At 47.2% G+C, this 11,917-nt stretch overlaps 1 pseudogene; it reads left to right on the top strand.

The window, feature by feature from the left end:
- Nucleotides 1-7,366: 7,366 nt before the first annotated feature.
- On the top strand, nucleotides 7,367-8,242 carry LOC119302977 (annotated as a pseudogene).
- The last annotated feature ends 3,675 nt before the right edge of the window (nucleotides 8,243-11,917 follow it).

Genomic DNA, 11,917 nt, shown 5'->3' with positions numbered 1-11,917 from the left:
GATAAAGATCTTCGTAGAATATGTAGGATCCAATATGAGCATCCAGGTTCCGCTATTGGTTATTGACTGGAGACATGTCTCGGTCATGTCTACATAGTTCTCGAACCCGTAGGGTCCGCACGATTAACGTTCGGCGACGATCGATATTATGAGTTTACGTGTTTTGATGTAACGAAGGTAGTTCAGAGTCCCGGATATGATCACGGACATGACAAGGAGTCTCGAAATGGTCGAGACATAAAGATCGATATATTGGATGACTATGTTTGGACTTTGGAAGTGTTCCGGGCAAGTTTGGGCATATACCAGAGTACCGGGGGGTTACTGGAACCCCCCGGGGAGTATAATGGGCCATATGGGACTTAGTGGAGAAGAGGAGGGGCGGCCAAGGCAGGGCCGCGCGCCCCCTCCCCCTCTAGTCTGAATTGGACAAGGAGGGGGGGCAGCGCCCCCTTTCCTTCCCCCCTCTTTCCTCCTTCCCCCCTCTTTCCTCCTTCCCCCTTCTCCTACTCCTACTAGGAAAGAAGGAGTCCTACTCCCAGTGGGAGTAGGACTCCCCCCTTGGCATGCCCTCCACCTGGTCGGCCGCCTCCCTCTCTAGCTCCTTCATATACGGGGGCAGGGGGGGCACCCCAAGGACACACAAGTTGATCATTGATCTTTAGCCATGTGCGGTGCCCCCCTCCACCATAATCCACCTCGGTCATATCATAGCGGTGCTTAGGCGAAGCCCTGCGTCGGTAGCTTTATCAACACCGTCATCACGCCATCATGCTGACGGAACTCTCCCTCGAAGTTCTACTGGATCGTGAGTTCGTGGGACGTCACCAAGCTGAACGTGTGCAGATCGCGGAGGTGTTGTATGTTCGGTACTTGGATCGGTCGATCGTGAAGACGTACGACTACATCAACCGCGTTGTCATAACGCTTCCGCTTACGGTCTACGAGGGTACGTGGACGGCACTCTCCCCTCTCGTTGCTATGCATCACCATGATCTTGCGTGTGTGTAGGATTTTTTTGAAATTACTACGTTCCCCAACACTTTGTAGGCTTGATGTAGATCTTGACTTGGCGTAGATCTCCCTGGCAACGGCGCCAGAAATTCTTCCTGCTACTTCTTGAGCTTTTGTTGTTTTTTCCCTTGAAGAGGAAAGGGTGATGCATAAAGTAGAGATAAGTATTTCCCTCAGTTAAGAACCAAGGTATCAATCCAGTAGAAGAAGAACGCGCAAATCACTAGTACCTGCCCAAACAATCAAACACTTACACACAACGCGATAAAGGGGTTGTCAATCCCTTCACGGTCACCTGCAAAGGTGAGATCTGATAGAGAGATAAATAAAACTAAACAAAAGATACAATATTTTTGGGTTTTTTGGTTTATAGATCTGAAGGTAAAAGATTGCAAAATAGTAGATCGGAAACTAATATGATTGAAAATAGACATAGGGGCCATAGGTTTCACTAGAGGTTTCTCTCTTGAAGGCAAATAATACGGTGAGTGAACAAATTACTGTCGAGCAATTGATAGAAAAGCGCAAAGTTATGACAATACCCAAAGCAATGATTATGAAATATAGGCATCACATCCGTGTCAAGTAGACCGACTCCTGCTTGCGTCTACTACTATTACTCCACACATCGACCGCTATACATCATGCATCTAGAGTGTTAAGTTCATAAAGAACGGAGTAACGCCTTAAGTAAGATGAAATGATGTAGACGAATAAACTCATGCAATATGATGTAAACTCCATCTTTTTATTCTTGATGGCAACAATTCAATACCTGTCTCGCTACCCCTACTTTGTCACTAGGTGAAATCACGCAAGATTGAACCCAAAGCTAAGCACCTCTCCCATTGCAAGAAAAACCAATCTAGTTGGCCAAACCAAACCAATAATTAGAAGAGAAATACAAAGATATCAAATCATGCATATAAGAATTCAGAGAAGATTCAAATACTATTCATAGGTAAGCTGATGATAAATCCACAATTCATCAGATCTTGACAAACACACCGCAAAAGAAGATTACATCAGATAGATCTCCAAGAACCTCGAGGAGAACATGGTATTGAGAATCAAAGAGAGAGAAGAAGCCATCTAGCTACAAGCTATGGACCCGTAGATCTGAGGTAAACTACTCATGCTTCATCAGAAGGGCAATAGGGTTGATGTAGATGCCCTCCGTCATCGAATCCCCCTTCGGCAGGATTCGGGAAAAGGGCCCAAGATGGGATCTCATAGGAATAGAAGGTTGCGGTGGTGGAAAAGTATTTTCATGGATGCTTCTGGTGGTTTGGGAATATATGTGAATATATAGGAGGAAGAACTAGGTTAGGGGGTCACCGAGGGGCCCACAAGGTAGGGGGCGCACCCTACCCCCTGGGTGCGCCCTCCACCCTTGCCGCCGCCTCGTGGCTCTTTTGACTTGAACCCCAAGTCTCCTGGGTGTCTTCTGGTATAACAAAAGTCATCGCGGAAGTTTTATTCCGTTTGGTATTCCTTTTCTGCGAAGCTCAAAAACAAGGAAAAAACAGAAAATGGCACTGGGCTCTAGGTTAATAGGTTAGTCCTAAAAATAATATAAAATAGCATATTAATGCATATAAAACATCCAAAATAGATAATATAATAGCATGGAACAATAAAAAAAATTATAGATACATCGGAGACGTATCACGGGCCACCTCCACAGCGTGACACATAGCAGTGCATTTAATGCGGTTTGTCCTAACTGCCAGAGTTAGGTATGATAGCACTGTTTGCTATCTAATCACTGGATAATGACCGTTTTGCCATTGTGATAACACCTTGGCCTATAAAAGGAGGACCGTGGCAACCTTAGAAAGGATTCAGACCCTGGTGTACTCATACGCGTGTAGCTGCTCTCCCCAAGGCGATCTTGCCGGGCTTGAGCGATGCACGTTCTTCACGGTCCCTCCATCAATCCACCAAAGCAGGAGTAGGGTTTTACGCTTCACAGCGGCCCGAACCTGGGTAAAAATGACCCGCGTCACCACTGCCATGCTGTTCGACGGCCTCCGCTCTTTATGCAATGCGCCCTCCCCCTCCCCCTTGCCGAACGAGAAGGGGCTGATGGCCCCATAGGTGATCATGTTCTACCACGACAGGCCTCCTATGGACCTTAGGATACATCGACCATACTTGGGCCGTACTATTCATAGACTAATATCGGACCGCATTATGGGTCGTGAAAGGGCCAAAATTAGATCGTCCATTCATGGGCCCAGACCATAATGGGACAGTGTAACAGGCCTGAATGCAACACATCCTCAGTTAAGTAATCACAGGCTCAAAATGGCCCAAAGGATTAATGAGCCATAAACTGACCGATTGTAACCATGGGCTGAATTTGGCCCATTAGCGGAACAAGCCAGTAATGGAACATAAGTAATCGAGTGGCAGAAATCAGCCCAAGAATTTATGGGCCCTTAGAAGGCTGAAAGATAACACATGCTGGAAACGACCCAACTGAATCATGGGCCTTTAATGGGTTCAAAGCAATTGACTGTTCATTATGGGCCAGAATCACGAGGGGCCATTAAATGGCCCAGAGATACAAAATGCTTTATATGGGTTGAAAGATGTCACAAGCCATACAAGGGCCAAAAGTGACAATGGGCTCGAATCATATTGGACGGCCCATATGACACTACTGGGCCAAATTCGGAAAGGCCATAATGGGTCGTGAGTACCCGGGCCGTAAATGGGCTATATGCGAACATGCCATTAACAGGCTTTCAATGGGCCAGCCCGATAACTTTTGACAAAGTCAAATGGGCTGACCTTTTTAACCTAAATGGGCCACTGTTGGGTCGTGCCACATGTCACTTTTTCATAGGCCCGTCTCATGCATTGGATGAATGACATCTATCACGACGCCGAGCTAACACATGGTTCCTTTGGACAATGACAATTTTACACGTGGAGAATCCCCATTGGTCTGGGCTGTTAACGGGTTATCAGGTCCAAACCGGAACCCAATAGCTTAACGGCGACCCGTTATGATGGATGCCACGTGTTGGTTACCCTTGACCAAAGCACTTCCATGACACGACATTTATCATCATTGGAGTGGATACTTCCTCGATGATAATTTGAATATTGTCATGGAACACTTCTATGAGAACACAAGTATGACTATCTTGATTTTGTCATAAAATCGTCACGAATGCACATGCATGACAGAAAATATGACCTACTGTGACAAACACGTATCATCACGAAAGTGCTTTTTTGTAGTGCTAGTAGTTCCATCGATGGATGTTCCTCCCTGCACGTGCAGATACCTTGGAGGCATTGCAAATGCGATGCTCTCACAAACAGTTTGAGGGAACCTCGAGTAACTACACGAGGGATCCGCGAGGAGGAGGCAGGGACACACATCGCTATCTCTCCTTCCACTGCCGTGACTGAACGTCTATGGTAAAACTTGATCTCGTGATGTATCCCCTGCAGTACGTTCTTGGTTGTGCGGTAGAATGTGTTTGTGCTAGCAAAGTGTACCATGTGCCCTAACACATCCCATGTACCTGCGTTGTAGGGATGTGCCTGTGGTGATGGTGACAAATCAGATAGAGGCATGGAGAAAGTCCCGCTTGGCATACTCCCGAGTCAACCGCGTCCTACCGTTACTACCAATCTCAATGCTACCTTCCGATTTATAGCCACTACATTTCCCCCTCCCCTCACGCCGTCTTAGCATAAAAGGCAACACAACTAAACTCACCACCTAGTACGGGGATAATCTTGCATCGTCGGTACCAACACTAGATATTCTCCTTCGTAGCGTCTCCAATACTATAGCCCATCGACCATGCTCACTATCGCTACCATCGCCGCTATGTATATTCCTTCAATAACTAATATAACACATAAGTATGCCCCCACTAAATTCTGGATGCCTTGGAGGAAAGATCTCCAACTGATTTTCGACAAAGAGAAAACAAGAATGGCGTGAAGAGTAAGGGGAGGGGATGGACATCATCATCGATTCAAAAGGTTCTCCCTGCACCCCGATCCAGAGGTTAGTTCACTCATCTCATGTCTATCATCAATTACTCTTATTCTTTTGGTAAGACACTGATCTAATACATAACCGCGCCCCCACTAAACTCTGGATGCCTTGGAGTGGTAGATCTTCAGATCTGGAATTCGACAAACATAAAACTATATATGGAAGGGCGCGACGAGTAAGGGGAGGGGACGGAGATCACCATCGGTTTGGAAAGCTCTCCCTTCGCCCTTCTATTGGTTAGTTAAATTATGTACAATCTATCATCAATTACTCTAAAGTTTTTTTGTAAGACAACCGATCTAATACATAACTATGCACCCTTTTGAACTCCAGATGCCCTAGAGGGGAAGATCTTCGGATTTGGCTTTCGAAAAATACAAATTATACATGGAAAGCACCACGTGTAAGGGGAGGGAATGGAGAGCACCATCAACTAGAAAATTTCCCGCTTCACCCAATCTAGTGGTTAGTTAACTCGTCTTATGTCTATCATCTCTTTTTGGTGTTCGCGCGTTTCTTCTGAAATAAATTGGTGTTCACATGTTTTTAACAAATCCATGGAACTAATGTGATTTTAAACAACATGCTTAATGCTGGCTTTCATGTTAAAAGACAAAAAGATTCGTTTATAGAACAGAGGGACTAAGAGTTTTCCTTCCATTTTTTAAGTCCATTCACAGAATGCCTCTTCTTACAGCTGACCTTTCATATGGTGCCTGTTTGGATAATACAAGTACTGTTCATATTGGACCTCAACACATCTTTGCACTGCAAGTATTCTTCACTCGTACCAGCCATCAGGTGCAAGTCCAATCCATACATAGATGATCAATCATAGTCCAGTACCTCAATGCGTGTTTAACATTGGAGTACATTTACACCGATCACTTTTTATTGTGTAAAACGTGCATCCACGCAAGAGGAGCTCATTATTTATCACACCGCATCCTCCATTAGCCTGTTTCATGTCATCACCTTTCTGATCTTGGTAACTAGAGGCTAGGGCTTGGCTCCAGATTAACGTCCAGCCCTTCACCACCATCCAAAAATGTGCCCTTTTCTATAGGCTTGGCTGCATGTATTACTGCTGATTTTTTTTTTGCGAAATACAGTACTGCTGATTAGCACCCATCTTGTAAGAAACTACTATAATGTGTACCCATCTTAAGAAACTAATGCGTACTAGCTAGTGTTTATCTCTCCACACGCTATTTTGTATCTTTAGAAACTAAGTAATGCATCCTAATATTACTCCGCTTTCATCAAATATAGATTTGTATCTTTAGAAACTAATAACGAACTAATGCGTCCTAGCGATAGTGCATATCTCTTTTGTCTCATCTCCCATCACTGCTTACATATGCGATTTTTGTATATATAATCTAGAGAAATTAATGCATGCCATAATATAGATGACAATTGTATATAGATAAATTAGAGATAAATGCAACCATATTAATTTATATTGGATATATATCTATGTATATACGGTTTCTATCTTAAGATAAATGCATGTCATAATGAGAAATCTCCAAATAAACACGTATATATTTCTGGTAAATCTTGAGAAATTAATCATGTATATATTGAGAAATTAATAGTATACATATATAAATTAATATGGTGTATATATATACACATATTGTATATCTTTAGACCAACGAGTTCTAGCTAGCATTCCCCGAAAAAAAAAGAGTTCTAGCTTGAGCCATACATCTGGACCACTGGACGTGACACAACCAACGGCGGGTTCGAGGCTGTGTGTCCATCTACGAAAGGGTGGGTGTGAGTTCAGGTAGGGTGTGAGTTCTAGTGATCTATCTCTAAGAATTCTTTGAAAAATAATTCCCTCCACTCACCAACTACACGGGTAATGATTACAGCCATAAGAGTTTCAAAGTCATCTGGCGTTGTTAGTCTATCTCTAAAAAATATTCTTGCTCTCTTTGACAGTCCACCTATGTATTTTACTTGCATTTTTTTTTGCAAGGATATTTTACTTGCAAGTTAACGCGTAGTTAACATTAGCCCATAGTGATGCAAGAGGAGATGTGAAAGTGTCATTCTGCTCGTAGATGGACACGCGTAGTAAATTCTGAACAATAGCAAAAAAAAGTTGAAGTTTTTTGGAGAGAAACATTCTTAAGTGTTCTCCACTTCTCCTTACACATAAGTTTTTGCGAAGAGATGACATTCACAATTCTTTGGGTAAAAAAATATAGGCACTCCAAAAATGCTTCAAAAATAGCATTCTCAGAGTACTAATTTTGTTTTTTCTCCCTACTGTGTAATCTTTGTCAAGCAAGTGACACCGCGGAGGCCATGGACGTCAAGTACCCCAGCGGCTCTGTCAAGAGGCAGGCGGCCGTGGCGCCCACGGTGCAAGAGGTGAAGTACAACGAGTGCGGCAGGAACCACGCTCTGGCTAGCGGTGGGCATGTCGTGGATGGCTGCGGGGAGTGGATGCCGCTGGGGGACCTCAACCCCGCCGACGCGTCGTCGTACAAGTGTGCAGCCTGCGGCTGCCACCGCAGCTTCCACCGCAAGGTGATGACGGAGAGGTCACCGCCGTTGGCGCCCATGGTGGAGACCGTGCTCCATGGCCTGCCGCAGCGCAGGAAGGAGGAGACGCCGGAGGACCGGCTCCCGGGTGTCGACTCTGATACCAACCACTGCAACCTCCACCCGTGTACCATCCAGTGCAGGTGACGCAGCAGCCTCCCGCGTGCATCTCTTCTGGGCAACATAACTTCCTACCGAGGGCACTGCAGATCCAGAGGCTCCCCGCCCAGCTCTCACCGGCGACGGCGCCACCGCCCCATGGGGTTACGTCGGAGAGGAAGCGGTCCCGCACCACGTTCACCACCGACCAGAAGCTACAGATGGAGGAGCTGTCGGAGCACCTGGGGTGGCGCCTGCAGAAGCGCGACAAGGACTTCATCGAAGCAAGATGCCACGACATCGGCGTCAGCAAGAAAGTCTTCAGGAACTGGATGAACAACAAGAAGCGCAAGCCCCCCAGCGGCCACAATGCCTCCGCCGCAACCTCATCTACTGTTGGACCGTCCCGTCTCCGTCTTCCCCCACCACCATCACACCACCAGTGTTAGAATAAATCTTGTATGTGTCTAGTTTTCTCTACCATGGCAACATTCGGCTGCCATGGAAGCATTTATCTGTTATGCTACTGTGGGATGTTTTTCGGCTGCCATGAAAAGCCTTTTTATGTTAGCGTTTTTTGCTGGTAGGCTCAACTACTTTGAGCGATTTTCGTGGCGCGGCCGATCCATCCGTGAGATGTCACAAATCTGCCGGGGTCATGGGCATTGCACGTTTCCCTTGTACCAGAATAAAATGAGGTGAAAGAAATGAAAAAAATCGCAATTGCACGCGGCGCGAAAAGCACGCATCCATGCACAGGAACGTGGAACGGACGGTTCATATCGAGGCATCGGGTCAAGAGGAGCTCATTATTTATCACTCCAACCTCGATTTTCGTGGCGCGGTCAATCCGTCCGTGGGATGTCACAAACCTGTCAAGGTCGTGGGCATTGCACGTTTCCCTTATACCAGAATAAATGAAGGTGAAAGAAATGAGAAAAATCCCAATTGCATGCGGTGCGAAAAGCACGCATCCATGCACAGGAACCTGGATCGGACGGTTCATATTGAGGCATCGGGTCAAGAGAAGCTCATTATTTATCACACTCCAACCTCCATTAGCCCGTTTCATGTTCATCACTTTTTTGATCTTAGTCACTGGAGGCTAGGCTTGGCTCCAGATTAACGTTCCAGTCCTACGCCACCATCCAAAAACGTGGCCTTTGCTACAGGCTTGGTTGCATGCATTACTGCTGATTAGTACCCAGCTTATAAGAAACTAATGCATACCCATCTTAAGAAACTAATGCGTACTAGCTAGTGTATATCTCTCCACATGCTATTTTGTATCTTTGGAAACTAACTAATGCATTCTAATATTACTGCCCTTTCGTCAAATATAGATTTGTATCTTTAGAAACTAATCACTAACTAATGCCAACTAGCGATAGATTTGTATCTTGTAGATGCAAATTTTGTATAGATAATCTTGACAAGTTAATACATGTTGTAATATCGAAGACAACCGTATTCTTTAGTTTATATACACACACACAATTTGTATCCTGAGATAAATGCATGTAATAATAAGAAATCTCCATATATATATGAAATCTTGAGAAATTAATCGTGTATATATTGAGAAATTAATAGCGTATGTATAAAAACTAATACGGTATACATATAGTATATCTTTAGAAGCTAATGAGTTCTAGCTAGCAGTAACAACAGTGCGTTGAAGAGTCCCAAGAGAATCCATGATACGGTATACATATAGTACGTCTGTTATAGCAGAAGTTACACAAGCTTCGGAGTGCTTCCATAGGGCGTGGTCCTTCAGAGGAAGAAAATATAACAACAGCTAAACCATGTGGCTCTTAAGCAGGAGGATATCTTTTTTTTTGAAAAGGAGGTTAAACCCTCGGCCTCTGCACCAGTCGATGCATGCAGCCATCTTTATTAATTATTCCATAAAGGTCTGACAAAAACATACATCAAATCACCCGAAGCCACCACTCACACCTACAAATTCGATAATGAGGAGTGCTCTCACTTCCCATATCTAAAACCAGTGTCATCACCGACCCATCCACATAACGTATCGGGACTAACAGTCGGTGCAGCAGACCTAAAGCGCACACCACATGCACACGTTTTAGAAGCCGACATCTTCGTCGGACCACTGGCCCATCTTCAGGAGAGAGATCCACATCATCCTTGCCAGTCCGGACATCTGTCTACGCCACCACGGCGCCTAACGGTGCCATCGCCCTGCGCTCGTCCATCCAGATGCAAAGACTATGGAAGATCTATCGTGCGTAGCACCTACCAACCAGGCATGACTCAGAGTAGCACCTGTCGGCCAGGCATGACTTGACAGCTCCACCGAAGCTCCGTGCAAGACGGACCAGCTTCACCTTCTGCCTGTATCTTCCAGCGCTGCTCCACAAACGATGCTCCCAGGAGAGAAATGGCACCATAATACCGCCATCGTCTGATCTGAAAAATTATATCCTAAGGTTTCCCCTGAAGCAGTGCCCATCACCAGCAACCGTCAAGGACCCACACAGTGCCCACCGCCACTTAGCCCTCAAGGTGACGCCTTCAGGAAGGTCACGGCGTCAAGGACGCCGCCGCCGCCCAATAGAGTTAGGGTATTCACCCGAGAGGCAGAGAGCGGGGAAATGAAGGAGCAGACATAGACCGACGTCTCCAAGAAGAAAAGCGGCGCCCTTGAGCGACGTCGTCGACGAGGCCGGCCAGGGCCGACCAAGGCGTTTCCCGGAATCTGGATCTCCTCCACCAGCTTCACCCGCGGACAGGGTCCCGGCAACCAGGCCGACACCGTCAGGAACCCGCAGGAGAGAAGCCCACCGACCAGGGTCGGATGACTGCGGCTAGATTTGGCACTAGAACCCACCCAGCTCCCACCGTCTGCGCGCATCAACAGCCTAACAAGCCGATCCCGACAACGCCGGCCATAGATCTGGCCGCACCCAGACCCGACGCGCCTGCCGCGCCGATGACCACTCCACTCGCCGGAGTGGAGAACCGCCCCGGACGCGTAGCCATGCGTCAGCGACACCACGGGCCGCCACCCACAGCAGGACAAATTTAGGCAGGGGTCGCCCAGATCCGCCGCCATCGCGCGCCATGGCTGGCCACCACGCTGCCCCGGCAGCCATGGAGGCGCAGCCCCGCCGAGAAGCCCTGGAGCCGCCGCTCCAGCTTCCTATCTTCGCCGGCACGCCTGGCACCCAGGATCGCCGTCGCGCGCAGACTGAGTTCGCCCCCAGGATGAAGGGCGAGCCTGCCACCGCCATCCGCCGGACGAGCTTTGCTCGCCGGCTTCCTTCGGCGGCGGCTGGGAAGGACGGGTCGGGGGCGGCGATGGCTAGGGTTCGCCTGAGCCGCCCCCTGGAGGCAGCGCGAGCGCGTCAGCATTCCAGAGTTAGCTTGCTTCGTGAGGGTGAACGCAATACCAGGTATTTCTAGGCATAAGCTAAGCAGCGACAACGTATGAATAAAATAAGTGGCCTCAAAAGGGCTGGTGGTTCAGTGTGTGCAAACAACGAGGAGGACAAAGCTGAAATACAGTCGTTCTATCAAAATTTATACACCTCCCAAGATGGCCATGATATGAGCGAGCTGTTGAATTAGGTTCCAGTGAAGTTTTCACCGGAGGTGAATATTTTTTTTAGACAAGCCATTCGAAGCATAGGAGATCCATGGTGCTCTATTCCAAATGTCACCATCCAAGGCTCCAGGGGGTTGATGGGTTCACGGCAGGCTTCTTCCAGAAGCACTAGAATTTGTTGAAGGAAGATGTCACATCGGCAGTACTTGGTTGTTTGAATGGTGGTGATCTTCCTTTGGGTCTCAGTGACACATCCATTACCTTAATCCCCCAGGTCCGTCACCGCCAAATGATATCCCAATTCCTCCCAAATTGCACTGTGTCCAGTACTGTACACTAGTAGAAAACCGGGCATTGATTTTTGCCCGATCAGAGCAACAGTCCCTGTCGTGTTACGAACCGGGACTAATGGGAGCATCAGCCCCGGTCCCAGCGGTTAGGACGCCGGTCGGGCCTCGGCAGGCACCAGTCCCGATTCGGCTGGGACATTTAGTCCTGGTTCTAGCCACCAACCGGGACTAAAGGGGCAGCCATCAACCGGGACTAACGGGCCTCGCTCCTGACACAATCCCTTTATTCCCAGTTGGTGTCTGGAACCGGGACTAAAGGTCAGTCTTCAGTTCCCGTTCTAGACA

Source organism: Triticum dicoccoides, chromosome 1B, assembly GCF_002162155.2.
Source record: "Triticum dicoccoides isolate Atlit2015 ecotype Zavitan chromosome 1B, WEW_v2.0, whole genome shotgun sequence".
Taxonomy (NCBI): domain Eukaryota; kingdom Viridiplantae; phylum Streptophyta; class Magnoliopsida; order Poales; family Poaceae; genus Triticum; species Triticum dicoccoides.
Note: the sequence above shows the minus strand (reverse complement) of the source record. Positions and strands in the feature narration are given on the sequence as shown.